This window comes from Osmia lignaria, chromosome 11, assembly GCF_051020975.1.
Source record: "Osmia lignaria lignaria isolate PbOS001 chromosome 11, iyOsmLign1, whole genome shotgun sequence".
Classification (NCBI taxonomy): Eukaryota; Metazoa; Arthropoda; class Insecta; order Hymenoptera; family Megachilidae; genus Osmia; species Osmia lignaria.
Window position 1 is genome coordinate 7,913,026 of NC_135042.1, and position 26,211 is coordinate 7,939,236.

Sequence of the window (26,211 nt, forward strand, 5' to 3'; positions counted from 1 at the left end):
TCACGTGATCCATCTATCGTCTCCGGAAGGAGGCGCTTCAAAGATCTCAAGTTCACTTTCGCTTTTTTAAATGGAATTACATATTTCTTAGACGATTAATCTTCTTATTCTCTATAAGAGTCTATAAGGTCTAAAATTGATTAGTACTTACCTTTCCCTAACATATCTTTTGAATCAATTAATTGTTCACTCAAGAACTCAATATCTTCTTATAGAGAATTAAAAAATGCTTCGATTTAAAGTACAAAATTCCAATAAAATGTTTCAACGAAATTCACACGTTATGCCATTTGATTTCGTTGCGTGTTTCTTATCGTTCGTTTCTCGATCCGGCTTTGAGCATGCTGTAAGTGGTGGTCACTGTAACTAAATACAGCGTGCATCTTTTAATTACAACTGCAGAAATAGTGCATCTTTTTTAACGCCAAATTAACCATACATAGAAACTGAAAGATTACAGCGTTTTGCTTATACATATATAGGTATAAAATATAGAAAAATGAATTTTCTCTCCTATCTTTCCTTTTTTTTTAAATTAATTTTTTAATATAACCAATTCGACTTTAGTACCAATTTTGGTATCAGAAGTCTTTACGTCGGATTACATGCACGATTCTCTTCTTACGCAATCGACCTCATTACTAATTTCTCTCGCCTCGATTAAGTGCATCAGCCTTAATGCGATTATAACGAGATACGAACGGTGTCGTTACGTGTTTCAGTAACAGTTTTTATTAATATTATAAAGAGACTCTCTCATGCGCTCGTATCTCGATGAGTTCAGTTAATCATGCGTGCAAATTGTCGCAAAACTTGGTTCCAGATGCGAATGCAAATCACATCATCAGAACCATGTATTTTCACTTCACTGATGTTCCTTTTCTTATCTGTATTTATACACGGTTACAGTTGTAATTATAGAGTCGAAATGACGAATGATGTAAATACCAGAAGTGCAAATTTTCGATAGAAAGAGAAAACAAAATTAACATTATTTACATTAATATTTGAACTACTTAATTACCAGTCGCGAGAAGTTAGTAATCGATACTGTCATCAGGTGCATAAAGAAACTTGTACAGGTGTTTTTCTCTCCGTGACTTCAAACGTTATCGCGATCTAATTAATTATAGAAAATTATGGAGGGCAGATCGGATTTAATGCAATTCACCCAAAAGGACCGTTCCCTTTGTGTTTCATTCTCCCATCAGCGTTGTTAAGAGCTACCGTGAACTCTTGAATTTCGAGATTCATTCAATTTCCGGAGTGACTCGCGAAGTATCGGAAATCTAGTCTTTGCGCTGAAAGCCACTTAAACCGCTGTTCCATCGTTCACCCTCGGGTGAAATAATACATTTTTTCCTTATCGATATTCCGTGCTTTGAAACTATATTATTAGCTTACCGTGCTAATTCACTCTGTTTACGTAGCTAATGTTACTCTGAAAATCCCGCGAGAGTTAGCGTGATCCACGAAAAGGTATTCCCTTCCGGGTTACCGTTAATTAGAAAGCAGGAAAGATTGTAACGAGATCGTTTCGACCGATTATATCTCAATCAATGCTGTTGCAATTTATCTGGTTGCGGTTGCCTGCTTTCTCGCGAATATTCTCCCATTTTTTCCCTCGCAGATCCGCGGTTTGAAATCTAACCCGTTGATGCGGTCGTTCGATCGAACGAACCATCGTTATGGAGAACCTGTATGAAACTGTGTGTGATTTACTTTCGTTACCGTTACCTGGCACAGTTATGAGAGTCCAGATGCGTTTCTGGACCCTTCTTAACGCCTCGAATTCGTCGAATCACCTTTGGCAAAGGAACGTTGATACGGAACGTCGAGGTGGATCTTCGAGGTAGTTGAAGTAGAAAAGCGCAAAGGGTGAACGTCGATCGCGACAAGTTTTTCTCGTATCGAGAGTCGCCGATAGAAAACCCGCCTATCCACTTTGCTTCAGGTTTCAGAACTCTTTGGCGTTAACCGAGTTCTAAGTGGTCTCACGTGTACTCGACTTTCTTCCATTTAGATTGAAGAACGTTCGCGTGTATCCACGAAATCGATCGGGGCACCAACGATCTCATTGTTGTTTCACGACAGAAAATGGTGAACCTTTAATCGGTGGAACTGGTGAAAGGTAGACGGAAAAGAGGATAAAGGGAACACGAACGAGGAGCAGGTATCGGTCTGGGGAAAAATGACAGATACGAAACGGTTACTGTACTAGTCGACCGGTTCTTCTTGTTACTAACTTCCTCCGCGCGACATATACTGGGTGACGATCACAACAGACCTCCATTGACGTTCTCTTTTGTGTACAGGGTGACTTAGATAAACCTTTCTCTACTTCATTTCCATTGCCAAAGAGAAATACTGTGGGAATCGAAGTTGGCTTCATTTTTATTTTCTGGTTGAAGAAATTCTGTTTAAATTGGGGTATTTTGAACTCCAGATTAGCTTAGACTAATTAACGGTAAATTTAATGTGTAGTTAACAGGAGGAGAAAATTCATTTTTAACTCTTTCTTTTACTCAGGGTGGGCTTTCAACTTAAAAATAAGTAATTTGTTTGGAAATTTTAAACATTCATCATAGGATGAACATATCTTTTTATAGAATAACTTATCTTTCAATTAGTAGAAGGATTTACTACGACTTTCTTCATTCCAACATTCTTCTTCATAATTGCGCAAAGAAAATGAAATATAGGTTCCTGTTTTTCATCGAATCAATCACTGTTCCTATCTGTTCTTTATTCCTGTTTTTACACAATCAAGCCTGTAACAAATGCACCTATTATTCGAATTAAATGGTGCATTTAACTGAAATCTGTAAAGTGGTAACTGCACATTAATAATAGAGTAACTAAAGACCGATATCTTGAGTCATGCTACTGTGAAAGCTGTTTTTGCTGGCCAACATAGTCTAAGTTAATGATTCGTTGTATATCAATATACGGAAAAGTTAGCTTCCAGCAGTTAGCGCCTTGTTATCTGCAAGGTTTACCTATTTTTCTGAAATTACAAGTTTCGCGTTCAAACATGCAATCTATGTAAAAGTGTTGCGCAAAAATTTTGCGAAAAAAGAAACAATTTAATCTATGGGGAAAGCGAAAGCCATGTGTACTGGTTATACCGGTGTTTTTGCATTTTGTTCTAACAATTATTATGTAAGTCCGATCGTGTTTGAATAGCAATTGAAGTGGGTGAAAAATTAGAGAATCTAAATTGTTTTTAGACTTTTGGTCCTGTTAGGTATAGATCTTTTTGCGTTTCCATTTCCTAAATTTTAGCAAAAATTGAAATATCTGAGTGGTAATTGACCCAGCATCATCATTCGATAATTAAATCTTTTAATGAATGAACAGGTGTATATGTATAAGCACGATTATAGTGTTTTGTGTAAAAATGGAGACAGGACGTGTATAATATCATTTGTAGACATAAAAGTAAGAATATGATAATTTAATCCTTTGTTTCCAAGCCATATGGAAGCAAGTAATTTATCTTTGGCCAAAATCAAAAATTGCTTATGAGCCTAGAGGTGGATTTTTCGACGTAGGTATGCTCATTAAGTATTCTTTACTCACGTTAATGAATGCTATTAAAGCTTCTTCTTAAATATTCTACAGCTACAATCGCTAAATGTAAATTCACGAAGCTTGTCGAATTATTAAATGTCATGGGTCGTGTGCACCTGTTTCGCAATTAGGTACACACATAACGTGAAAGCAGCAGATATTCAGATGTAATTATGCTTTGATAAAACAAGATCTCGTGAAAAGAGACCCGTTAGAAGATTAAACATACATACCGTGTCTAACTGGAATTAGCATGTTAATTAACATAGCAGTCATCCGTGTCTCTAGTTTAAAAATTAATTTTTGCTATCCTTAACATGATAGATTATTTAATATTTCAATTTGAACCTTCAATTTTTCTTATTTTACTTTCTCTTTTTTTTTTAAGCACGTGTTCGATATATTAAACTTTTTATTTAATTTTCACTAGTGATCCCTACAGCAGTGAACGTATCAATAGAAAATCTTAGGAAAACGTTTCGTTATAGTCAGAGGTTAACACGAACCGTTTCTTCGCGTGCGATTTAATAATTTACTGCACGCGTAAATCAAGAGAAGATAAATCGAAATTAACCCGTGCAGACGTTACAATCCTCGTTGTTTTTCATCTGACCGATCTGTTTCGAAGTAATTGTAAGGTTGACGATAAATCGACTGGTACTTTATGAACATGAGAAACGCGAGATGATAATGCGTTAAGCTTTTGCGAAATTTCTCAGTCGCATTTTAATTGTGCGCATAATTAATCCTTGAATACTGTATAGCGTGATAATTCTATGCAACTTGTATATGGGTCAAACACGACCCAATAATAACATTTTTTTATTATACATATCCAAGAGCAAGTTTTTATCTCGTTGAATATTTTAACTAGCATGTAATTAATTAAAGTATCGTGATGTTTTTCTAATTTCGAAGACAGTACCGGATCAAGGAGGGTATAAAGGGGGCTGCTATCGTAAGATATCGCAAATTGAACATACGGTTTTGAGCAGACGGAAAGATGAATATCCGGAGATTGGGTAAATTGCTGGAACGCGTACGTCTCGAACAAAAGAGCGAATTCTCATAGAGATTGAATTAACGCGGTAGGAAGAACACGGCTTTTTCCCACGTCCGAGACAACGTTGTTTTCGCTTGTTGGAAAAGCCACGACAGCGATCGCTATACCTTAGATGCACCGTACAGATAAACGGGTTCTTCCTGCTTCTTAACAAACTCGACATTAACAATCGTCCGCAATCAGGATGTAAACAAAGATATAAATGATACTTATGCTAATTCGTTGTCGTATATGGTCAGTTCATAAGTTCACGCGTGCTTACCTTCGTCTTCCATTCACTATTTCACAAGATTCCTGATTTCATAAAAATTATTAAAGAGATGTGCGACATTTGCATTAACTATATTTGCATAGAAATTAATTTTTCTTCTAAAAATAAGTGTATTTTTTCGAAGAAAAATCTAATTAAAAAAATTTCATTCCACAATTTTCCCAACTTTCACGGTTTCTGGAATGTTTTGTAGTATTTTCTACTGTTACACGATTTTCTCGATAACGTATTTCCCTTAATTCATATTCAATTACAATTTCAACATCGACAGAATCGCTCGATGGTCCCGTGATTCATCGTTGTGTAACACTTCACAGCTTGGAAATCAGGTCTGGGATCGATTCCTTTATTCCAAGGAAATGTAATTACACACCTCTCGGCTGGGTAGAAATTCCTCGACACGCGATTCCATGCCGAGTGAATGAGTATCGCCGTATTCATTATCGATGTTGCCTGGAAAATTGAATAAATCACTCGCGACTTCTTTGGATTCAGATTAGAACGTTATCTTTGATTCACCCTGAGGCGATTTAGCGCGGGAATTTGCTCCGTTTAGATCACGCTTCGCGCTCATCAACGCTAATTAGCGGCGGGAAGACGTCGAGACAGGATTCCCTCTTGCACCTGACGCGTTGATGCAAAAATTAAACATTGTTTAAGATTGTACATTCAGGAACAGAGGTGTAATTCTTTTAATTCTTTATTTAAAATAAATTGCAACATGGTGTACCTGTGTTTGTTGTTGATGATAATTAGGTAATTATGAGGTGATAATGAGACTGTAAGATAAAATTATTACAATTATAGATTCACTAAAATTTTTATTTCCATTCTTTTTCTTAACAATAAACAAGTTAATTTCAACATTCTTACCTCACAGTAGATTTTTTTACAATTTTTATCATCATATATCAAAACAATTAAATTTCATTGTGCAACATTTACGTAATCACGTTTCAGTGTGACAGAAACTGAGTTCATCTTTCGAATGACTCAGAAACTAAAATCACCTCTACATTACCAAATACATTTTTCTTCAATTTAATGACAGCAACATTCGCTAGTTAACACTTCTACAAGATCGTTTATCAGTTAATAGCGCTATTATCTACAGCGAGTTTCAAATTTATTATTCCAAAACACATAATCTCTGGGTAATTCAAACTAACGGCGTGTATCAATTTCTGATTCCTAATAAATTATAAAACAACGAAGATGCGATGAAGCCTGCGAGTCGTTAAGTCGACGAAGGTTCCATCAGGGTCTCATCGTTCGATCAAATTATAAGTATTCCCGTTACAAACATATCCTACGTAGAATCCTTTGAAAGCCTTCCCCTTCGGAAACAATTTCGTGTACCATGGATATTTTTCTCGTTTGAAGCGGAGATTTTCACGCGGCAAAACGAATGCTCGCGTGAGTACTTACCTGCGTACGCGCGGAAAGAAGCGGGTTATACGAACGAATGTACAGTTATACACGAAACGGCGAAGTTAAAGAAGAAGGTATCGGGCTGAAAAGAGGTGCGAGAAAGAAGGGAGCACGGAAAGGAGGCCACGAGCGACCCGAGCGTCACCGTTATATCGGCGCCCACGGCGAAGCACCTCGGTTCACCTGGATTTACGACTAGTTTCTCGTAACTCGGTACCACGTGTGCCGCCAGTTTCGACCGTACGTTTGACCTCTGCACCCACCTGTTCGGGCTGACGCAGGTGGTCAGCTTGTATGCACTCGTAGCAACAGGTATAAACTAGAGATACCATCTAACAAGCAGAACTTCCCAAATGACGTGTTATTACGATTCTTCTGATACAATGTACTGTACACGTACTCTCTGAATTACTAACTGAATGTTCGTGGCAGACACTTTTGCGGAACACGAATCACTGTTACGTGAAATCATTTTGGATCTTATTTTGACCGAACAAGTCGTGACCAAAGTGATTACGACAGAAATGATTTGGGGATTATTCAAAGACGATCAGGTTTTGAATGTGTGACCAGGAACTAATTATATAGTACCTTTGAGCAGCACCGGATTAAAGGGAGATTTATTAAAAAATATTGAATGAAATTTGTTTACTGTTATCTTTTTAATTTTAATTAGAATTTGGTCCTTAATTTCAGCCTTTTTAATTTTATTTAGAATCAATTTTTATTTTTGAACTAAGTTTATCAATTAAGGGGGTCCTTGAAGGATAGCCCCAGAAATCTTAACTCGGTTCTGCCTTTGAGTATGACTTTATGTAGAGGCTTTTTGGGTGATGATATTCAATAGATAGCTAGATTACAACATTTTGAACACCTGCAAGCGTTTACAGTTCTTTCATACCCTCTTTTTTACTGTAAATAATCTTAGAAGCAATTATCACATAGAGAATGAAAAGAATCCTTCTTTCCTATTATAAAATGGTTTTCTTTGTAATCTGTGCTTTTTATCCGAGGGATATTCTTTTGATTGCTATAGCATCTCGAAGCCTTTGATATTCTTCTATTTTTCAAATTGTGCACACACGTTTCTTGAACGATGTTTCCTTGTAAGCTGCTTTAAGATCGAACGATCGAAAGCCGACAACTACTTCGTCAACTTGTTCCTCAAGGACAGTTCTTGTTCCCTTACGCGACATCAGGATTCTCTCCATAAACGTCCCTTGGTAGGCGCGAAGCGACGCGTGCATCGATTGTTTTTCACCCTGTTGGTCGGGTCTGTGTTGAACAGCGGAAAACCACTTGTCGTTGTAATAAATTCCCGATGGCTAATATCGCGACGGGTTGTCGCGAACAGGTATGGCGATGCTCGTGCATCTCCGACTGCTCGTTCCACGGTGATGATTTGAAAGTCAATACGATGGGGACGGAGACGAAAATTACCTCGTGCAGATCGATGATCTCGCGAAACGGCACGCGAATTGCTCGACCTTCTCGATGTTACAGTTTTCATTGAACACCGGTGTTTAATCCTTTCATAAATAATGAAACTGATTAATTTTAAACAAGATATCATCTATTTTCAATTTTGAATCTCTGGAGGTTTGTGACAAGATATTACTATGACTTGAATTCAGTTTGAATATTTGGGACGCGGAAGATATCGAGCGGATGTTTAGTTTGGTAGGAGGAATGCGCGTGTTTCTTTTCGGAGATAAGGCGATGAATGTGTAGTCAGAATAAATCTTGCATTTGATTGACAGTGTATTTGGCGTATCCAGCGTATCACACAGTGCAGTGTACAGATAATAATTAAACATAGACCAACTTTAAGTTTCGTCTCGAGTCATTATTTCCCATCGCATAACATCCCTACAATTATAAAATAGTAGAAAGGATATTTTACCAGGCAGTAGCACACGCATAAATTGAATTTTTATGGACCCCTTAGGTGCGAAGACAAAAAAGTTAAGTGAGACGTATACGTCCCGCTGGTCGCGAAAGGGTTAAGGCACTGTTAGGGTACGCATTGATTTAGGAGCAACCGCATCATCTCCAAACAACCCAGACACTATATCTTATCCAGAACGAGGCTCCCTAACTCATAAGGAGAGCTTCCCAAGTGACCCATTCAGATTTTAATGAGCTTTTGCATGTTGATGGATCGTGTTATTATTAGATTGTTGCATATCAAATAATGAATCGACCAATTTACAGTTTATTATCAATATAGCCCATTAATAAATATCAGAGTGTTAATCACTTATATCTGTCCTGAAATTTTGTGTTTCAAAATTAGGTCATTAAGTATTTTTCATTAAATACTGATATCTAGTTTAAAGTGTAGGCTATCAATAATTAAATTTTCAACTAATTATCAAATTATCTATTTGTGAGTTATCGTAATTATTTTGAGCGAGGCAGAAAACGCGATCGAAATAATTTAGAAGAAAAACAAGGGTAATGATCCGTCTTCCGCAGCTTTGATATGTTTCTTTTGAAAACTGTTAACTCGAGCACAACACATGTATTCCCAGGAGCATTAGAATAATTCGTTCTCGATTTAATCTCCATCCTTTCTCGTAGCATTCTTTTGCGTTTTCAGCCAAGATCCGGAGAAAAATGATGTATGGAGTTGATGCAGGCGGGTAATGAGCAGGGTCGAGAGAATGATATATACAGTGGATGTTCGTTTATCAGGTTTATCTGCACGCAATTAATCAGAATGAATCTCTGTCCGGTGCTTGATTTACCGAACTTATTGCTGGAACCCTTTATTATAAGCGGTGTTCCACTTACGTGAACGTGTATCACGTTCGATCAGATTAATACTGAGTGTAATTAAATTGAGAGGTTAGCTAGCGTTGATGTAGATCGCGAAATGAAAAGTAATTGATTTATGGGGCATCGTTGGAATACAGTATTTCAAATTTCGTTTAATTGTGTTACCAGTTCTATTTTTGGACCAATGAAAAGATGTATTTACTGATATAATTTTCAGAATTGGCTTAAGTAATTAGGAAAAAGTAATAAACCACACAGGGTGTTAATATTCCTAAAATCGAAACTGTTTTTTTACAAAAATTTTTAATAAATTTGGGTCACGATTGACTCAAGCTGTACAAGGGTTAATAAGAACAAGCTATCAAACTGCATTTCAAAATGTCATTGGTGCTTAAAATAAACGTCAGTCACTATATGAAGTAATTAGCGAAGCAGGTTATTAAATTAACTACCACTTTCACTCTCCGCCAATGTAAAACATCAGCAGAAAGATGATGCACCTCGGAGGAGGTATAAATTAATGTTACATAAGAGTTGAAACGAAGAGAAGCACGATTGCAAATCTTGCTGTTTGCTAAAACTTGGTATCCTCTTACTCGAATAAAGACACATCACCTGTTCCTTTGTTAAGCAGCTTGCGTTACCTCTTTTCTTCAACATGCTTGGAAATTACCTATCTAAACGAAAACACGATCTGCGTCGACTGCAAAGTCGATAGGCACGTGCTTCGACAACGTTCGAGGCTCTTCTTCGATGAGGTTGCAACTCGAAACTTGTTACAACCCGACACTCGGAGGGCTCGGATGTTTGGCCGGTATTCATTGTTTATTCCTGGTCGTGCCGTTTCGAAATTCGTTCGAATTAAATGAAACTTATGGTCTGTGAAAAGGGAAGCGGAGGCACGGTACGCATACGAAACGGCGCGAGTTGAATACGAAATACAACAACGACAGGTATTTAACCGCGGGAAATTCTTCCGTCTATTGACGTTGAGAACGTGACGAAGTTTTGAAAAGCCGTCGACATTAATGCGAACGTTCGCGCAGGACGAATTTTCGTGCATTGTGTAAAATCGCTTCGTGACGTGGAATTCATTAGCGATGAAAGAAGATGCTTCGTTATATTTTATTTCCCATCGAACGAAGGTTTTATATTCCCTCCTCTACCGTTAGTTTACGACTACTTTGGTCATTGCAAGTGCACGACAAACTTGGCTATCATTCGCCACGCTTGACAGAAACGATTTATAAACTCTCGTACGGGTTGTAACGACGTCGTTGCACAACTTTGCGGGCATCTTCCTTTTGCGAACTTCGACGGGCTACGTAGTTAGATTTTCGTGCGTTCCCAGAGAGCACCGAGTCTATTTGCATAGATCCAGCAACGAAGGGAATCGCGAGCAATCCCGTGTTATAAATACGTTCCTCGCCGAGCATTGACGTTAACTTCTGCTTGGCCGTTAATCATGCTCATAAATTCACGATTGAGAAATGATCGCAACACGAATCACCCTCTTGCATGTTCGATGCTCGCATTTAACCAGCTTTATCGTGTTTCTCTTATCGTTTTGTTCTTGATTTGCATAACGGCCACCAGACGCGTACGCTTCCTCGGGTATTGGCGATATTTCGTTTTCTTACTTGAAAATTTACCGCTACTTCGGACGGTAAATTGTAATCGAAGGATGATTAACGAACTGACGTTGCAATTGTCCGTCAATTTTTGATCGTAGTGTTTTATTTGTGTTGCAACGATTGACGTGGACTTCTAGTTTATAGATAGAAGACTGATCAAGTATGGTATAGAGCTTTGAAATGAACTCGGAATAGAGGGAAAGAAATGGACGGCTACGGTTAATTGTATTTGTCAGCCTACATGTCCTGTTACAGTGGAACTCCATTTGTCTGACCATTCGGTGATAATATGGTTTGGATAACTTGAGGGGTATGTAATGGGATTTCGCTGATTCTTCTCTCTATCGATCATTTCCTCTTGAGTAACAGGAACTCGAATTTAGATAAGTGAATTTCACTATTGTGAGCTGAAACTTATACAGATCCTTATTTAATAAATACTCTACAATTTGGATAGAAATATTTGGAATTTCTCAAATATTATCTATTATATTTTTTATAGAACACCATCATCCATATTATCAGGAATTCTTTTATTTACCTAATTTAGAAATACTTGAAGTTATAGATAATATTTTGAAAATAATAAATAAAAATATTCAATAGCTTCAAGGTGGCTTTCAACCTGTAAAAAATGTTAGGTGTGTGGGTCCATCAATCTTACATTGACCGGATAAGGATTAACAGGGAATATTTTCCAGATCGTGTTACTGATTTATTTCTCGTTTTAAAGGCGCGCTGTTTTTAACTGTGTTGCTGGTTACTGACCGTGCCCACTGAGGTGCAGGTCGTGGAGAGCAGGTAGCCAGGTGCAGGACACGTCGAAGGATAAGAAGGAAGAAGTTAGATAGCTGAGCATGGAGAAAGAGAAGTCGAAATTCCTGTAGCAAAAAGTCAACTATGTAGCCAGGAAGGAAATGACCTCTCCTTCGTGTTTCTCTCTATTTAACCTTTTTATGTCGTAAAAAATATTCAGCTGGTTATTGTTACTATTCAAAGGCGAATATTATACAGATAGATAAAACGCCTGTTTAATTTATGTATTTTTGTGATATAGAAACGACGTTTATCTTGAATGTTCTGTCTCACTCTTTATAGTAGAAAGATTTAAATATTCAGCTCTCTAAAGGGATTTATGGAAATAAGGTATTCTACTAAAACCAGAATCCTGATATCAATGGAGAACCATTTTTCATTCAACCACACAATTCGCAAAGCAGTTGCAAATTTATTTTTCTTTGAATTTTGAAGGTTTCTGTATTATGGAATTTAGAAAAAAATATTGGGGACTGCACTTTGCATAATTATAGGGATATCAAAATCAATTACTTTGCAAATTCACGTTCAAAGCTTTCTTAATATCCCATTAACCCTTCAAATTATATTAAACTTAGACTCTACTATAATCTAATGGTAGGGTGCTAGCTGTGGTTAATCAGGTGTTCATGGGTTTATCTATTTATGAGGCAAAGCTAGCAGCGTAACTAATCCTAAACAAGATAAATATAAGAAAATGTTGTATGCAAATTTCTTTCTTATTTAAAAAAAGTACACGCTATGATGTTGCAGAATGAATTAATTTTAGAGTCCTCTGTAATTGTCCAAAGTTTAGATCAAATTGATGTCCCGTAGGTCGCTCGCGTTTCTTGGCAGGTATCTTTTATGGAGTAGGGAGGAGTTCATTAATTAATTCTGCGAGTATATGCAAGCATCTCCGAAGTGCTTCTCCGGATAAGAGGGTTACACGGTTGTGGCTTCCAATGGGCCACAATTCACGTAACAGTTCCGTGTTCAGCACCGCCATCGTGGTCATATTTCCAACCGCGATCACCTAAATGTCCAGTCATCGGACGGTTAAAAAAATTCTCCCATATCGTGTGTCTCATAGAATATCGAATTGCAGTTATTGCGTGGTGTTCCATAGAGGGAAGGTAGCAAGGTTGAGAATGGATTCCCTTTCGCAGCTTTACGATGTCCCTGACTCTCGTCACCTCCATTTTCTATGGCTCATAGCCATCAGCCTGCAGCCACTTATGGTCGAATGTGTTCGGTTTAATTTGAACTTAGTAATCACAGTCGGTATGGTTCGTTTGCAAAAGGAAAGAGACAAAGAACGTCATCGGGGTGATTCTGTGCTATGTTCTAATGATAGACATCCTTCTGATGATTTTAATTGTTCAACATCTTTCAACGTACCAGAGATGACGTGTTTTTGCGGCTGACAACGCGAAGATAGAGGCGTGGCGGTATAAAACGAACAGTCGTGGCTCGTTAAAGCATAGCAAATGAACGCGTACCGTTTTTCAGATGGTAATGCCATGGATGGAAGGATGGTAATATCGTGTTCCTTTAGCTGGAAGACAACGTATCCGTTAGTCGTGTGATGGTACTTCCAACTGCTTGCGTGGAATACAATGTTATTAAATGGGAAAGAGATTTAGTTTGTTATGCAACGGTGAAGATTATCATTCTGAAGCTGTAAACAAATTTCATGTTTGCAAATTGTAAGAAAATAAGAGCTTACGGTATCTAGTACCTGGGGTGCTTCCTTGGGTACTTTTCTGAGCCATTTTGCATTATTTTTATATTATCAAATTGTGTTAATTTTTTGTATTTTTAAATTCGCCATTTGATATGCAACAATTAAATATAACTTTGTATTATCAATAAACAAGAAAGTTAATGTTTTGTAGAAAAATGGTACATTACAATACCAACGAAATTAGTTTGTTTCTTTATATCGTTTCTTCTCTTACACGTCCTTTTCTCGAATGTAACATTCTTTTTGTAGCAGAACGTAAAAAGTCTTCGTTACGTTTACTTTCGCCCTCATTCTTCAAACGTTCCACCACCTTTTGTTCGTTTTCGGTTCCTTCACTTCTCTTTTCTTCTCCTCCAAAGTTTGTCCTAGGTGGGTCAAACAATAGTCTCAATGCTAAATTCCGCCTTTTACGTAGATACAAAAGATCTTTAATTCTATGTTCGTTTTACTCGAACCTTCAGTTGCAATCTCTGTAAAACAAACTCATAAAAAGTGCCATTAAAGAAAGTAAACGTTCCGTTATCCCGAAACTGTAGTATCTTAACGTTTTCATCCTTGATGTTCCCTAGAAATCCTATTTAATCGTCTCGTTTAGTGATGCGAAACGGGAACACCCGTTCATTACGCGATTCATTAAACTTCGAATTTAAATGAATGCCTTTATCAATCATTACACGTTTAATGAACATCAACCAATTACTCATTAGGGCTAATTGATTTGATCTTACGCAAAACTAACGTAAACAGGCTAGGTTCAGCAATTAAAACGTCTCGTTAAGACCGATTGTGCAAATGACAGTTTGAGAATCGTTAATTTTGCCTTCGTGCCGGTCTACGTTGCCCCTTTCGCGACCGTAACACGACCATTATCTTCGCGGCAAGACTTGTTACCGGTCGCCCTTAAAACGCCAAGTGGCAATAATGAAAAAAGGGAGTAAAAGAGTATCACGTAAAATTTCAATTATTCTCGGTACACGTTCGACGGTTAATTGCAACACGTTACTATTCTTGGAATATCGTCAGGGTCTATGGGGCACTCCCAAGAGATTTTCACCGTAATTATAACAGGCGCAAGCGTGCATCGAGCACGGCCTTTCAAAACGAAGATGGAAACATTGTTAAAGTGCAACGCCTTTACGATCGGATGCCTGTAAGCACACCTGTAATTAGTTGCTCGATTGTTCACCACCGGGCATCGCCGCTTTATGGATGAGTGAACGTTAAAAAGTAAATCGATGATGGTTTTTTAAATTGTCCATGTACTTGGGTTACGTCCTGGTTGTCCTTAACGATGGCTCTCGGCGATGAAGATCCCCGGATGTCCCGGGGAAACCGAGCGCAAATATCTTTCTTAAGCAACAGAGAACATTCATCAACCGAATTACTCGGGGAATACGATTACCTTTCGGCCATTGCTGAACCGTGATGTCAATACCGCCAGGTGAACGTGAATTCCTTCGCAGCGACTCGTGATAAATGTTAAGTAGGTAGGTGCAGAGCGTATGGGGTATTCTTTGGATTCCCCATGCGTTCCATCAGGGTTTACTGCAATCTAAAGAATCACGATATCTTCTGTTTGAATTTTGATTCAAAATTTTTCTGACTTCATCTGTGGGATATGTTTTAAATTTCAAAGGAAGCGAAATTTTGGTTGGAGAAAATATTGTAGGAATTTAATTTTTCTTTAATAATTAAGTTCGACTATAATTTTGTTACGTGTGTACATTCGTGGTGCCAGGCACCGATGGACACTCAACGTGTTAACTAACAATCAATTCAAGCATGCAATAATAACTGTGCAACATCAATTAAAAAATACCAGAAGCAGCATACACACACGGTAATTCCGTTTCGTTATTTTATGATTTCACGAAACACGCAATATTCAAAGCACGTCAGCAACATTGTTCGGTAATTTTCTATGCTCCTCGGAATCGCATTCCTTTCTCTTTTCTTCGAGTTTCGCTTATTAAGCTAATTTTTTCGATTGCGTAAGCCACGATGTTCCATCGATAGCGTCAGCATCGTTATCGTCGATTTTGTATGAACTCATCCTTTATTCTTTGTTCGCTCTATTTTGAATAAAAAAAGAAACCGGACAATCGCGTTCCTATGTTGTCATCATCGTTTCTGTAATCCATCGGTGACCCATTGAGAATTTTAAATAATTTCAGGTTATCTCGAACTTGTTTTATCAGCAATCAACATCTGTATTAATTTTAGCAAATATTCGAAACACTCCATTTTTAAAATAGTTCATCAATACCTTTTGCAATCGATATCGTGCATAGCAAATCATTAATTGAGAGGATATCTTTACGACTCACTGTATGTGATTTCTCTATTCTTTTCTCTAATCCCACGGTTCTCCTTAATTGAAATGGCTACACGTTCGTAGAGCAGCTGGTCGAGTTGAATGTGCTCTGTTCTTTGCGATGCAAAATTAAATCAGAGGCTACCGTCTTATCTGCACCATCTGCGACATAGTGATCCGCGTACTATGGGAGCCAGTAATTCCCTGAGCTTCTTCGTGTCTGTAGACATAGATTCAGCCATCCCCTAAAGAAATAACCGAGACCATTGTTCTGAACGGTACACGGCTCTGAATCTTATAGATTTAATAACGTTCCTTTTTAATGCAACTGAAACATTAATATAGTAATTCTGAGGAATCGACAGAGTGAACCTAACAATACCCTTAAAATGTGAGGCAAAGTAAAGGGGTAGATTTGCAATTTTCTTACTAGAAAAGAATCTAATGCTTTGGGAAATCACTCATGCTTACTAGGAAGGATTAGAAATATTTAAAAAACATACATAAAATGTAGTTTTTATTACAATCTCTGTAACGTACATAAGGAAATCAGTATGGAAACAAATTATTTCAAGAGATACACACATATTAACTTAATTAACACATTACCAGCACCATTAGAGTAGAATTATGACTGTTTAATTAATATAAGTAAAATGTAATTTTTAAATGTAATCGGCGTAAAAGTACGTATCCAGGAAGTTATTAGTTTAGGAACTACATACTTATTAATGTAATTAACGCGTTACCAGCTGTATCACATATCGAATATTAAGGAGTTTGTGAATTTAATAATTTTGATTTCCAACAAAAAGCTCTCGGAAATTCCTGGAAAAGCAACGAACGTTGCGTTAATGCGGACACAAAATATTCGAAATTATCCGCGAGAACAAAGGTGGTTAATTTATGACAATGATTATTTACCCGACAGAAGGTTGTAAATACGATCGTGTGGGCCAAGAAGCGCCGCGATGATCCTCGTGTCACAAACCTCTTCCGGTTCTTCGGGCCGTTTCGCGTGGGTGTCACGCGCCGATTATGCGATATGGGAGTTTGCGTGCACGCATGCTTCGCAAGAAGAAGGTCTATTACGGTTTTGCCGGGGACAATGCCATTATTTCTATGTTCGAGGGCCACGCGAATGTGTACCATTGTACCGTAGAGAGGAGCAGGATGGATGGCAGGTAGATTACACGATAGGCGCGAGGATATCGTTGTTTATGCGCGGCGAACAATAAGCAGGTTCGACGATGACTTATTCTTCGGTTCGAGATGCGATACCAGATGAAAACGTTTCGCTGCTGTCGATTTCCTTATCCTCTTGGCACACGCGAGCGTAATCGTCAACGATTGCTTCTTTCGAACACAGAGTTTCCAAGAGTCTTTGAATCGGATAGAGATAATAGAGGTACCTATGTTCTTTGAGGAGTTTCAAAAGAAAGTTTAAATAAGAGTAGTCACTGGTAGCCAGAATTTTACGGAGCATCTTAATGTTGAAATTCGAACCAGCACAGCGCAGTGATTTTAATCTCCCTCAACATTTTATCTGCAATCAGTGCGATCTTTCTACGATTCCTTTCGCTCGATACCGTGTCGCGTGTACGCAGAATTTCATTGGAGAGTTCCCGGTGAAATATGAATGTCGAGCGTGAGTAAATCTTCGAACGAAAGTAAACGCGACAAGGTACATCACGGCCTATGAACGCGAAGTAGGTGCGCCTGATATATAGCCGTATTAAACGGCGGACCAGCAGATTTCTTGGATTTATTATATGCGACAACTGTGTCGACGTTGCTCGAACGTGAAAACGGTTGGACGCTGCTGGAATCGCGCGATCTCTCGTTGCGGACGGTGGTTGCATCGTCATCGCTTACGTAGCAATTACAGCATCAGTGTACTTTTATCCCCACGCATTTGCATGTTGAATGAGGAGGCTCGTGGCGATAAATTCATTTCGTCAGTGAATCCCTGCAATCCTACGACGACGCTTTAATGATAAACAGAGAACGGTTTTTATGTAACTGATGGTAGAGATAGAATTTAATTGCAATTAGAAATCCTTTAAGAAAACAATTATTTAATTTGTTTCATTCGATGAAATTTAATTAGCGTTTATTGTTTCTCATTTTCTTCTATAATAAAAATGTAATCATCGGTAAATTGCAACAGAATTGATGATTTCTTGGCCGAGATCCAAGCAGGCTGTAATGAACGTGCGCGCATTAGAATCGAGCACGTCTCGAGCGTTTTATTCGACGGGAGAATGCTTTATGATACCGGAAGTCAGGTGAACGGAAAATTGAATCTTTATGAAGCCACGGTCTGACCGACTTGACCTCCTCGATCCTGCTGTTATTTCCTCTGTTACAATCTATTTTCCGAAGGTATACATTTAAAGGTTCTTAATCATCCCCTGAGATGCTCTTATAATCTTCCTACCGTCGGTTAGTTCCTCTTCCTGGCAACAACGATTTTACGAGAATGTTTCGATTAGCAGTCGATGAGTCAAACGAGGATACTTCATTTTTTCGCAGGATATGCGAGATGAGTCACGTAATTGGCACTCTGTTCTTCCTATTTATAGTGCAACGATGCACTTGTTGAATGCAACTGCATTTCTTGAAAATACGATGTTTTTCAAGTTACTGAAAATTTTCTAAGAAGAAGGATTAATTTTCCAAAAGAATGTATTTAAAAATGTAACAATATTTCATTACTGTAACAAGAAGAGACAGCTAATTGAAGTGTTCCATAAAATTCATTCGAAATTTAATTCTCGGTCAATGGACCATGGAGAAAGCTACAACTTTAATTTAATTTTGTACTTATCATTAAAATTGCATGTTTCTGCAATTTAATGGTTCATTGCAGCGTTTAGCAAAAAATGTAGATATTTCTTTCAAAAATTAATTATACAAACAAATTCCTTCAGGTTTTAAAGCTTAACAAATGTGCTGACCACTCAACTAGTCAGACACAAAAATCTACAATTTAAAACAATGCACTTTTTTCCACCCTTATCATTAGCATTTCTGTTGGCTGGATTTCGGTCCTGCTTTTCCTTATCGAACGTTCGTCAGATGTTAATATCGTCGATTAACATCACGTTAAATTGCAAAGTATCGAAGTATTCGATTAAAAATAGAATTTCACCATCGTACATGACTCCAGCGTGATGTCAGTGCTTACATAATTGCAACGGTGAGAGCCGCGGGATCGTAAAAAGAAAAGTCGGTTTACGCCGATCTCCGGACGCAATCGTAAAAATAAAAATGGAAATTCCGTTGGAATTTCGTGTAAAAAGAAGTCCCGGGCGCGATGGGAGCTGTGCTAAAAAGGTAGTATCGCATCCATTAACGTTCACACGGGATGTAGTTACAGATGGAGCTTCGAGAAAGGCGATACGCGAATATACTTTATGCAGCCAAAGATCGCATAACTCTTAACACCTGGCACGTTCGATTTAGCTCTAGCCAACTCATGGCACATGCCCGAATAATTGTGCATTTCTACCTACAGTGTGTCCGTTTACAGGATATCTGTAATTTAAATGCATTTTTTCAAATATGCATTTTTCTGAGAATTTGCATCTGAAAATTGCATCTTAATTGCAGCTTTTAATTAGGGTTGCATATTCATACTTATGTGTCATACCCATTGGGGTAATTAGGATTTCATTTTGGGGATGGGCTAGGGCCTATAGCTTTATTAAAAATATTATTTTGTTGTTGCATTGCACTTTGGCCCAATAAGTTGTCATTAATTCAGACTATTATCAAAAATTGTTTACTTTTTTTTCGTCAATTTATTACACTTTTAAGACATTCCAACATTCAGTCCCTATTGTAATTTCTCATTGTATGTTTTTCTAACGTCATTAGACTAATGACCCAAACTTCTGTTTGGACAATGAACAATTTAAATCATTTCTTCCCACATACTCTCTATTTTTCCGCACTTCCTTGTGGTTTCTAAGTCGTTATCCACATACATTATACAATCATTCGTGCATTATCAATTAGAAAGTTGACAGATGATTGTACGAACTTGTTACGTCAACGTTAATCAAAAACAGCTTTATCAGAGCCTGGTACAGTCGTCTAGAAAAGAATCAGAGTTTTAGAGATCATTTAAATTCGTCCAGTGCTCGAGGGCGTTTTTCATTTAAAATTTAAATGAATTTTCGAGGGAACTCCGACGATAAACAGTAGTGAAGCATGCGAGTGCGGTTGCAGACGATCGTGTGCACACGAGTGCTTGAAATTTAGCTGCGTACACTTTTAGCTCGGTTACGTTCGCTTTATCCGCCTGTTTTGCTGACTGCTACGTTGTCTGGCCTGTGTTCTGGTTAGCTGAATTAGGCACAGGTGGTTCGAAAGATATTATAATTCATTAGCTGCGGCTAGCTTGTCGGTACTCTTTCCAAATGCTTGCGGAATACTCATATCAGGTATTTACGGCAATTCTTTGCGAACATTGTGAGTGACAAGTGAAACTTGTTAAAAATCAGGCATTGTAAAAGAATATGCGGTAATTTTCACCTCGGCTGTAAAATTATTAGCTTGTAGTAATTATTATTATAATTAAATGATAAGGTATACTTTTCTTATTTTCTAATTTCCTTTAAATTGAATAGCTCTTTTATTTCGTTTAAGTGATTTGCCTCTATCGTAAGAGGACTTTTGAGAATTTTAAGTACATAATTATAGTTAATTGCAAGGAAACGTGGTTTATATTTCATTTCTATTTTATTTCACATTCACTGAAGAAAATTATCTTTCTCTACAGATAATCGTGGGTAACTGTTATGTCATAAAATCCATTCACGGAAGTTAAATCACTGGATGTAATAAGCATAATGAAAAATTAAACCAGTAAATACATGAATATTTATTAACAGCATTCCATTTATTATGTATAATGTCACTAGTTCTACTAGTCTATCAGGTTTGTATCTGTAAATCGGATAGAGTTTCACTTGCTAGCAGTCGAAAAATAACACCATTCATTTCTGTCTCTATAAAATTAGCATACCCGTGTATAATGGTAACAGCATGCGTCATCCGGTAGGATATTCCCAAAATTCAAAATAAACTTGCTAATTTATCAAGTTATATAGCTCAATCGTTTGAACGCATAAAGTTCGGTTAACTCCCTATTATAGTCTACGCAACCAGCTGCAACATGACGTTCAATAATTATTCTTATGCGACCCAAATATGTAAATATAGATCGGTGAAGTATTATTAATCGACGTCGTTAATATTCGGCACCATATGATGCTGAAAAGCAATGATTTTCCCTTGTCCACCGGTTCTCGTTATGAAATGTCATATTCGTTCTTAATTAATACAGTAAATCAGTACCTTATTTGAATTCATCGGGTGTACATGTAATATCTTGATTGCAATCGATAATCTGTGCTCCAAATTTGATTTGGTCAAATAACAACAAAATTAAGGCTACATTCAGGATTAAACATTACAATTAAAAAATGAAATTATTCGAAGATGCGGAATAATTATTAATTGGAATAAATTAGTAATCAGACTATGAACCTAATAAATGACCCAATAGCAGTTGTGCAATCTTGTTTGAAAGGTGTTTCGTTGAAAGGATAGCGGAGTTGCGGTACAGGGGAAGCGCAATCTAGTATCTAAAGCACGCGAATTTTTTCGCAACAATGCTTGTCCGCCCGTTGAAACCTGCCGGAGCATTTAATATTGTAATAGGCCCGAGCCACAGGTAAGATAGGATCTCTAATTCAGCGTTACGGCCAATCGGACATGCAAATGTAGAGGCCGCGAATCTCGTGTGAAATTAATTGCGCGTGACGCGGCTCTGGAGCTACGTGGCGAGCTCATCTGACGATCAACTCCTCGTCCGCACGCGCTCGTGTTAACACGTGTGCGGAATGGAGACGGGCCTCACGTGGATACAAGGTGTACGTTCGCTCCTCTAATCGAAGCTGCTCGAAAGGACTCTGCTTTAACGAACTTTAGATCTCTTTGCTGCGAGGTGTTTAGGTGAAAGGATTCAGGACTTTCAGGACGAAGGATGTTTGAAAGATAAGGAGACTATTTTCAAAAATTAATTTCTCTTTTTAGTTTTTGGAGGCAGGAAACTTGGTGCGTTCAAAATTTTATACCCCTTTAATTGCAAAACTTAAAAAAAAAGAAAGAAATGAAAAATTCAGATATTATATTTTGAATGCAAGTCATTTTATTTTCTGACATGTGTATCTATACTAATTAAGGTTTTCAATTTTTTGCATTTGTCTTACTTAAATTTGATCGTGAGTTCTAAATAGCTTTCGTTTAATTAGATATCTCTCTCAAAAAGTGCAGTTTTTAATTTCCAAACATACCGTATAAAGTTAACAATTAAGATATTATTACATTTGATACGAGTTAAAATTACGAAAGGCTATATTTAATTTGAAAATTTCTCACATTCTTTGATGATACCGTTATCCTTATATGTAATGAAATATTTTTATGCCTCTGGAATTCGTATGAAATTGTATTCCGTATGAATTAAATTTGAATTCCAGGATGAAAAATAAATTACAACGAGCAGTTGTATAAAATGGAATATTATAAACGTAATGGAAGTGAATATTTTTCATTTCATCCTACAACCTTGTTTAGTTTCCTAATAAGGCTAGAGAAATTTCGATGTTCCGTTCGTTTAATAGTACCGTCCACAGTGGAGGGAACGAGTCGAAAGTTAATTGAAGCAAGATGAATTACACAAATTAACGTTCTAATGAATACAATTCTCAAATCATGAGAGTTTATACCTATGAAACGCACGCGAACATTAGTGCCCACGTTAAATGCAATTCACAATCTACTGAAAGTAACCTACCATGGGAATCCGCACTAATTAGGACCAGGCATCGAAAGCTTTTAATTAATACTCTAACTGTCGGCCTTTTGTACCGTGTCTCGCGTAACAATTACGCGAAACAGAGGTATAACTCTTTTATTGTAGCTCTCGCTGTTGTAACTCTTGTAATTAAGCACCCACTACGATTATCAGTGGACTTTAAACTTTTACGGATCATAGTTTAAATATTATTAATTTTTCAAGCTAATAATTCTGTATTGGCAACATTTATATCGAGGGATTAATTTACGAGTCCATTGCAATCCTCGTAATCCAAAAAAGGGTTAAATCAATAAAAATTAAATCGGTACCCTAGAATTCTCAATTTTATTTAAATCATTGTTTTATATATGAAAATAAATGTAATGAAAACACTCGTTACTTATAGAACACCAACTTTGCGACCGATTTGTTTGAAATTCAAATTCTACATAATCTTATTGTACATCACGATTCCGCTTCGAAGAGATAAGGGAGAGGGTGTTTGGGAAATTCTCGTCCAGAAGAGTCGAGAGGAATCCCACGCGTTCCTGTGAATGGACATCCTGTCATTTACGCGCCCTTTTGTTTTGTTATTTATTGTCGAACGATCAGTGAGCGGTGATCACGATGCAAAACGTTGCAGATTCTATTATGCGATGCGGCTATTATCCTTATCGTCAGGACGAAGGAAGCCACGCTAGTCAGGACGCTAGGATTTCCGATGTAGTCCTTCGGTCGTGCTTTCCATGTAGGTCCAAAAGAATTTAGAATTCTTGTTGCATCTCTACGTGTATTATATTAATACTATTCACAATTTTATTTCAAGATTTTAACCGTGTGTTAAAAAATAAAACGAAATGCTCCAAGACTTATCTCTAAGAGGAGGATTTACTTTTTCAAAAGTCGTTTAAAAAATAAAAATAAAACAAATACGTGGAAGAAGCTTTTTCTCCACGGAAACTGTAAGGAAAGGATTAACAATAAGCATGACAAGTGTCCTAAAACTTTTGAGCGTAATGTTGGAGGTGATAACAGTACGTCCTATTCGTCCTATTACGTTCGTGTCACGTAAATTTAATACATCTAACGTAACTGCATAACTGACTCAACAACTCCCGTAAAATGTCTACTCCTTCCTGTTTGTTCTCCTGTTTTGTCCATTCGATCTGTTCTCATTTCCGTTTGAATTGCATCGTCGCAACACAACCACCCTCAGGGTATCATGAATTGAACTAGATCGAAGAAGCTCCTCTATGCCGGGTAATCTTGCCAATACTATAGAAATCTCGTTATCTTGATCAGACGTTACGTGTGTGGAAGGATATTCGTGTAATCTGCTTAATGTGTTCGATGATAATCCTTAGATAGTAGGATATGGGAATGAAACAGTTCACTAGGTTCGATCCTTCGGATTACATTCGTGTTTTGAAGCAGATCGATGAATCCTACACAAACTGTGTGAATTTCTCGAGGGTGTTAAACTTCTAAAAAAATAAATGAAAGGATGAATCGTTAGTAAGCTGGTTAATGATTAGCTAACTTATTATTAGGTTATCAAGTTGCGATATAATGGCGCGAGGAAATCATTTATCCGAACATGGATTAAGCAACATTTTTAAGGAAATATAACTTCCTTCGTGTTCGAGGTAGTTGCTCGGGGCTCCTTACCGGTAAGGAGCCTATACAAACGCGTTAGAGATACCGGACGCGCTATAATAGAAGTACAAGCTGTTATATTTGAATATTTATGACAAGCCATATTTCAGGTTGAATAGAGGCAACAAAGCACGTCCAATCGTGGACACTCGGTGTCGTTTTCAAAGGGCGATGTCTCTTCACAATGCTTTCGTGTACCGGCTGGTTGATAGCTCGATTCGAGATATCGCGATAGCCATTTGAACGGCTTAGCATTATGCAGCGATGCAAGAAGGTCAAAGATCAAGCAGTGTCGCGTACCAGAGCTGCAGGCTACAGGTTGGTGAAAGTCTTCTCGCGTTCAGGCCCCTCAGTGAAAGCCACCTGTTAATTAATATTTTTATTCGGCTATATCGAGAAAGCCGCCTCTCTTCGGCTCACCATCCTGATACACCCATAAATCGCGTGAATTTAACGATGCCCTGACTGATAGGCGAGTTCCTTTAGGAAAAGGAAAGTTTTTAATTAGCATCTAGAGGAAAGGATCATTTTAAAAGTTGGACGCGTTGATTGTTCACACTGAAGATGATGGAAGCTTTTTCTATTATTTTCTTCTTATACATCGTATCAAATTCCTAATTAGATGAGTAAAAGGATCTCTAATGATATGGATGATGGATTTCTATGGAAATTCAAACGTCACCCACATGGATGACGTGACAATTAATGCGTTGAAGTGAATCATGACGATTTTTTGTGAATCATAAATGAGATTTAAAGATTGCATTAAATTGCAGAGTTCTAATGATTCTTGTAATTAGAATTCTAATTAGAAACAATCGCCGAGCCATCCTCTAAACAATTACATTGTTAAGAAGTACGTACAAATATATAACATTAATATAACATTACGTATCATCGTAAATGAGTTATGATGATACGAAGCCAAGTAACGTGGATTTTTAGAACCATTCGTAAGAAATAATTAGAGTCATGATTACCTGATATAATTAGTTATAGAACGACTGAGTAATCGAATTGCTTAGTCAATTAAATAATTCATGTTGACTCATGTAATTATCTTCATTCATATAGTTAGTGTTCTAATGCAGTTCTCGAATCTCGTTTATTTCTAAATTAACCTTTAGAAGGCCGAGGTAGCCATTATAGTGATCATGGACAAATTTGGAAATTTTGCGTAACGCGCAACAAAATTTTTTGTAAAGAAAATTCAAGTTTTCAGTAGAAAAATGCCGGCCCTCTAGAAGTTAATGATCAGTAAACAAAAGATACTACATCGCCGATGAAATATCTATAGGTATCAAGAATTTTAATTAAAATTTATAAAGTAATTTTGAAGCAAAATATGTGGTGAGGTCGCAAATTTAGTTGCCCACGAATTGACAGCTAATTGTTTACCGAATGAATTATTAATATGGTCAAACGAAGGTGGTCACGTCGCACTGGCGCACTGCAATTGTGTCTACCCATTGTATTCCTCCTTAACCGATGTTATAAAAGGAACATTAGTCATCGAAGGCGTAGAACTCGATCGTCCCATATCAAACGTGAATCGAACGTAAATCACGAGTTTCACGCATTATTGTCTTCGAATCAATTATGCTCCGATCATTCGCCACGGAAGAATGCATTTTCCTCCAGCGATCGTTCTATACATATATTCCGAACGCATTCATTCAATTTCCATATTGATTTAAACTTGCTCCAATAAGAAATTCTTTTAAATAAATAGCCAATTACGGATCATATTTTATTTGTGATATTTTCACCCTCGTTTTGAATTCTCTTCGGATAATTAGAAAAATTAATGGTAATATCTACTCAATATTAGTCATATTTTTTGTAAAAAATAATAATTTAGAAATCCACTTATTGAAATCACAAATGACCGTCAAAGTGGCAGGTTCTATCTTTCAAAAAACAATTTTCCAGTAATGAAGAATTCTTGTCTTCGCTATTCGTTCCGTAGAACTCATTTCAGCAGCATTGCAACAAAAGAACTTGAAGTTTCTTCATTTCTTCTCGCCTCGAGCAGGAAAGGGTTAAACGTCGATAGAGTGAAACGGTGGGCG

The 26,211-nt window shown here is 37.3% G+C and overlaps 1 protein-coding gene across 2 annotated transcripts in view; it reads left to right on the top strand.

The window, feature by feature from the left end:
- Positions 1-26,211, top strand: part of Cad99C (cadherin 99C) — a 113,875-nt gene that overhangs the window by 672 nt on the left and 86,992 nt on the right. The window lies entirely within an intron of this gene.